Source organism: Fukomys damarensis, unplaced genomic scaffold (genome assembly GCF_012274545.1).
Source record: "Fukomys damarensis isolate Sample0158 unplaced genomic scaffold, DMR_v1.0_HiC HiC_scaffold_31, whole genome shotgun sequence".
NCBI lineage: Eukaryota > Metazoa > Chordata > Mammalia > Rodentia > Bathyergidae > Fukomys > Fukomys damarensis.
This window is the reverse complement of record NW_022900943.1, coordinates 8,060,495-8,067,391: the sequence shown is the minus strand read 5'-3', so window position 1 is coordinate 8,067,391 and position 6,897 is coordinate 8,060,495.

Genomic DNA, 6,897 nt, shown 5'->3' with positions numbered 1-6,897 from the left:
ATTTGATATATATATATATATATATTATATCAAATCATATATCATATTTATATGTATTGAATATAAAAAGAGAATTCTGAGATAAATACTGTTGTGAAAAACAGTCAAATCATAACTGGAAACCAAGTGGGGCAACCTGGAAATTAAGGATTTTTCTTGAACACATCCAATAACCAAAGTCACAGAACAAACATCTACCCTCAAATTCAGAACAGGATAGATAGATACCTGAAGGGAAACAGACCATTTATATACTTGTGGCCAACAACGCTGAATACTTTTTAAACTGATGAGACTGTTAAGCTAGAAACCATTTTAGAAGGAAAATCTCCACCAAATATAAAAATACAGGGAAAAATAAAAGGTAACAAAAAGTTATACCACATAAACACTAACCCTAATAATAAATTTACCTGTGATTCTCAGGATAAAAAAAGACACACGGGGGTGCTGAGGCTATTGTCCAGTGCAAAAGTACTGGCTTCTAAGAGAGAGAGAGAGAGAAGTGAATGATAGACAATAAAGCTATGAACAGTGATTTCCACTTCCACTCAGATATGATTTTTTAAAACATAGCCTTTACACTGATCAGATGAACTAGAAAAGAAGATACAAAAAGCTTGAATAGGTTAAAGGTAAGGTAGATCAAATATTGGAAATCCAGGAAAGAAGAAATTAATTAAAAGAGAGTTTTAGTCTGGCTTTTTTCCCAGAGATAAAAATGTGCATGAAAAAAATACACTTTTGTGAAGGTAGATAGGAAAGTTTATAATATTAAAGCAGGTGTGAGAAATCAAGAGTGAACAGAATCAAGCACAGCAGATATAACCCCAATGACTGGCAAAATAGTGGACATTGTAGTGGAGAAAGAAGCAGCTGTAGAAAAATGTGGAGAAGTACAAGTACTTGTATCAGCTACCCTGACCACTTGAGTTAGTGGAATTGTCTGCATATCTTATAAGAACAGACTCATTTTCACTTCAGGTTTAAAATTCTATCTCAAAATGTGTGTTGCACTTAAACAGGTTTTACATGAAATATGAGAATTAATCCAGATTAAAGAATTGTATTTTAGTGCACTCATTTTTTGTCTTAACCACACTCACTCCTCTCAATGAATATATTTGCATGGTAGAATGATAGTTTTCTTCATTAAAAAGTCCAAGAATAGAATTTTACAAAATGATACATATAAATAAATTTTTATTTTATTTTATCAATAAAGTGATTTTAAGAATGATGATGCATAATATTAGCATACTAAATACAAGAAAACCAGCCTTCTTTTACTATATAGGATATTTTAATTTTGTGTTTGCTTTGATTTTGTATTATTTATTTTTGGTGCTCAAGGAAACATTTAGAAAATGTAAGAAACAAAAGTGCTTAATTTTTATACAGATTATATTAGAGTTAATTATTAACTCCAATAATCTTGTTAAATATCATAAAATTCTACAGTGTCAAAGGGCATTAATTTTAGGGGTTGAAAAGCTGTGAAAATGTTGCTTCTGGGGCTGGGGATTTGGCTCAGTGGTTCTACTGCCTACCTCACAAGTGTAAGGGCCTGAGTTTAATCCCAAAATAAAGAGGGGAAAAAAAGTTACTGTTTTTGCTAACTGGAAAACTGTTAAGCAGTGATTGACTCAAAGTCCTGACCCTAGGAGATGGTTCCTTGGCTTCTCTCTTGCTCATCAATGAGAGCTCTGTTTCCAGCAATCTCATACATTTACTCATTTACCTGATTCTATAATAGTTCACAAATGCTTCAGAATTTGTATATCTTCCTAAAAAGTTGCATTGACTTCCATTTCCACTTAAAATGTAAACAGTTTTAAAGAGTCCGTTTTCACACTAAAGAGGAAGAACAAACTAACTAACTAACACGTTGGTCCCATCAGAGAACTGAGGGTATAAAACAACCAAGTAACTTGAATTCCGAAGAGGGACACATCCAGAGAGAGTCAAAATGCACAGACCATGTCACTTGCGTGTGACAGAGCCCTGGAGGGAGACTCACAGGCCACCACATGCATGTATAAAATGAACCAGGTAAATTTTAATAAATGTCCAAAGGCCCAGTAGGTGATAGTGTGTCATTTTGAATAGCCTGAGACCCAGATCGAAGTGGAACTGATATTCCCTCCTAAGACTTTTCTATACATTCCATTGATATTCAGATTTAATAGCTAAACAGATAGATGATACATAGATGAAGGGTGAATAGATACTTAGACAGGTAGATGGACCGAAGAAGAGAAAGGAGACTAAGAGACACTTCTCTCTGTAATGGTAAGCATCCAAGATATAATTAATAGTTATTGGGAGCATGAGTAGCTAACAATATTTATTTCTCTGGACCTTTTCTTCTATGAGGCAGAAGCCTTAAACTACAGAGACAGAAATAGCGTAGCTTCTCCTGTGATGAAGGAAAAGACATGTTTTCTTTCTAGAGGAAGAGTAAAAGTATTATGGAAGTAAAAAATATCTGAAGTCCAAGGTACTCCTATGTAGAACCAAGCAAGGAACTTATTTCAATGAAGAAATGGAAGGAACTCCTGCCTCAGGCCATCTACAAAAGTAAAATAAATAAATAAGTAAATAAGCCAGGAAATAAGGAGGAGTCAAAGTAGTCACACTGTTCTTCAACTCTAATTTGTACACTAATGGAACAGCTTAGAACCTATTTTGCGAACTAAATAAAAATATTAACTTATTTTCTGAAATTTAGCCCCAAGTTATTTACTTCATGCCAAAACTTCTGTATGAATTCATTATTTTAAAAATATTTATTTATTCTAAGAACACGTTTTGCTGTTCTGGTATCCAGGGAGTTCACATTAAAACTTACATTTTTTTTCTGCATTTCACTATTAATAAAGGTAAATATTAAAAATGAATTCAACCCACAACTTCTTTCACTGTTGCAAAACCAAATCTAACTTCTTTTATTACCCATTGGATTCAATAATATATTTGAATAGGTTGCTATTATAGAGTTACCTTGTTGGAATGAAATATTAAGAGAAATGTTTAATTTTAAATGCTGCAGCTTTGTTAGAATCTTCCAAAAATAGCCTATCGTACTTCATGGTTTTATATCTAAATATTTTTTTTCTTTTTATTGCCAATGAAGGCAGAAATGTTGAGAAGACAGAGTGTGAGCCCATAAGCGAAAGGCTGACAAGAATGACATTTTTACTCTGATTCTATTTTTTTCTATTCAAATATCTCTGAAAAGTCAACAAAAAGAATTGTGATTCATATTTATGACTGATTCTGAGTTTACAAAAATGAAAAAAAAACTTTGCCATTTGTACAGATTTAGAAATAAAAAGGGTTTTGAATAATTTTTAAGTATGATGTATTGAACATTTTGTTTGTTTCTTTAAATGTATTTTAATTTGACTAAAGTAAAAGAATCTAGAGAATTAATTTTATCACTGAATATTTTAATCAGAAACTCTGCATAATATTTTATTGCCATCTAACATATTTAGTAATACCATCTACTAACTTTAGGAACATATGTCTTTTAATTTGAGTCCTTTTGATATCAGAAGCACTGAATTACAATTTGTAAGAAATAGTTGAGATTTATAGTTTGACTTTATGATTTTATTTGTGATTTTGAATTAGGAAGGTAACTGGTTTTTTGTTCACTTAGTAATTTTAGCCAATTGTTACTTGAGTAAAATTTAGGTTCAGAGTGAACTACTGTTATAAATGGAAATTCTGCCTCGCAGTTCATGCTAAGCCATAATACTCAGAAAGCACGAGGTGACAAGATATGGTGCTGGCCTATTATTCATGAGGTAGCTTTACTATTTAAATTGTATCTAGGCACTTTGATCCGTAAACAATCTCTCAATGTCTATACAAGATGCTTTCAGGTCATTGCATTAAAACACACTCTGAAGCTGGCTCAATCTGTACTTGGGGCCATTGTTTGTACTTTTAGCTTTAGTTTACTTTTATTTTAGATCTTTGGCCATCAATTTCTTGAATAATCGCTTCTCGGCCTTTTGGCTAAGACCAAGTGTAGTTTCTTGAACAAGCTTTGAAAGTTTTTTTGTCAGCAAAATCCTATCATCTGTAAAAAGTCACAGGAAAGTATGGTAACAGGTAGAAGAAAAATTTAATTAAAAAATGAGTAAGTATATCTTGTGACTTCAGTTTAAATTGAAGTGCTGTCTTTATCAATTTTCTTTTATATTTAAATCAAAGCATTTATTTCACATACAAAATTAGAAATGTTAATTACTAACACATTTAAGAGAAATAAAATGTAATTATTTCTTGCCCTACTGCACAAAGATTTGTTAAACGAAATACTCTGTTAATTTAAAAACTATTGCAAGTTATGATTAATCTTAATAGCTATAATACTCACTGAGAATAAATTGCTTAAACCTTTAATTAAAAGTTGAATAATCATTAAAATTATGTAATTTGGAAAGGGAAGGGTCTTGAGTTCAAACACTTTCTGATTTACTACTCAATATCGCTAAAAATTTCATCTTATCTTCTAGTGTACTGCTTTTGAGCTAGCAGTTTGACAGATAGTTATAAGATACGCTATTCTCCACTTTTACACTAAAACTCAGCACACTAAAAGTTGTCTTTATCTAAAAGATAGCATCACTGACATCCACGAACTCTGCTTTTTAAACACAGCAAATGTCAGGCATGACTCAGTTTAAACGACAAATCTGATCTCACTTAGCTGCCTAGGCCCACTGTCTCTAGTCAGGTTGAAAGCGAAGAAGGGACTGAATGAAGTTAACCTGCAATGAATACACCTAATCTGCTGAAAAGTTACCGTTCAATTTACCAGAACTTTAAAGCTGACATGCTGAAAAATATTTTATTATTATTTATGATGTCCTTGTCCATTTTACAGTTAAAGAAATAAAAAGAAATAGCATTGGCATCTGAATTAAAAGGCCAAGAAGAGAGGTGAAAAGAACGGGACAAACCTTTCACTGAGGAGACAGCAGAATCCGTTTGAGGAAGGCATAACTATGGCACGACATGTGTGATCTCTCTCAGAGGATTTAAAACTGAGTTTGGAAAATGTGAATCATTTCTTACAGAAACGCATAGGCAGCTTCTTGTGGAGCTATGAATACAGTATAAAAATTGTGCAGGAACTGGGACAGCATGAATGTTTTCTAGTGTAAAATATGTAAAAATGGTAGCCTCAGAATAAAAACAGAACTTTATCAGTAACTGTCTTAGCTCCCACTTATAAAGTGAAAAATTCCTGGATTATTACCTTTTGGATATTACTAATACTGACACCTTTATTTTGACAGAGTCTTTAATATTAATTAGGAAAGTCTTAATTTTCTTGAAAGATTTAGATCCAGAAAAGCTGATAAACTGGGTTACAGTGACATTTTCCTAAAGTTAGGTAAATAAATGTATTCATCTATTTGTCTATTTTTTAAATAAACAGCATTTTAATATATGGTAAATGCACATTATTTGTGGTTCTTAAAGTAAAGCTCATCGACTTCATTGTGGAAAAAGTCTTTATATTTATTTAATATTTCAGAACCTCCATTTTGTTTTTAATTTTTTTATTGGTGCTTTTGTGGTTAAAGCAGTCCAGGGATCAGAAGCAGCAGTCATGTTGGTGTAAGGATGTGTAGCAAAAGACTTGTATTCAAACCTTGACCAGTTCTGTAACAAGCATATTGACTTTGGGCAGAAGGTTTCACCTCTCTAACAGGCTGCTTCCTGGTTAATAAAATGGAAATGAAAATAGTCTGATTGGTTAAGGTGACTGCATGATGATAACAGAACAAACAGCATCATTTCCTGTGCATTGCACGTCCTTTTTAAATGTTAGCTGAAATTGATTTTGTTGTGTAAAGTGAAAAAGGTACCAAACAAAGTGCCTTGTACTAGCTTTTGCATGGCATATACACAAAATAATAAATAAAAGGAAATTTAAGTCAAAATGTTAGGAGCTGACACTGCTAGTCCTTATTCAGTCATAGGTATTCTCTCCTTCCTCACCATCATAAAGCAGTGTCCTCCATGAATGAGTAGGTATCAATTGTAAGCAACAAAGCCAAATCTAGTGTACAAAGTAGGAATATGGGATTTCTATGTGTTCCTTACTTTTATATGCTTCTCCATGAACATCATAGAAAATTTAATTTCTGTTAAAAATATTACCCAAATTCTTTGATTCAAGATCTTTAAGGACCACTGTCCTGATTCTAGGGCCATTATTCTCTATTATATTCTACATACTAGCAAACCCACTCTCTTTCAAGAAATCAGGATTTTTAATTCTAGAAATTTATTCTTGGAACAAATGGACGTGGCAAAAGTAAAATAAAGAATAAAGTGTTAGGATATTTTTTCCTTTCTAATATTCACTAAAACTCAAAGAAACTTTGAAATGCATACTTGGTAAATAAATTGGAAATGAAGCTTAACTTTTTTGACTTTCATAACAGAGATTCTGGTAGAAATTGATATAGTTATTTATTTATTTATTGACTTATTTATTTATTAATATAAACAGTATGTTGTGTCATCCAGAATTAGAGTACCGATAACAAAGTGGCAGTGTTTAAGTGGAATTTGAAATTACCAGCTAGTATGAAATTTGAAAATTGAACAATATTTTTGTCCATAAATATGGGTATTTATGAAGCAGAGTAGCTCAGCTCTTTTTTTTCAAAAGCATTTGCAGAGAATTATAGAGATAAAGTCGGTATATAAAAAGTTGCATATCACAGCCTACAAAGCCTGTGGGCTTGGAGGTCTGATTACACTCTTAGAGAGGCGATGGGTGTATATGGTGTGTGACAGGAGACCTCAGTGGCTCTGAGACAGATTCACAGTAATTGTGAGCAGAGATGTATATATATATAT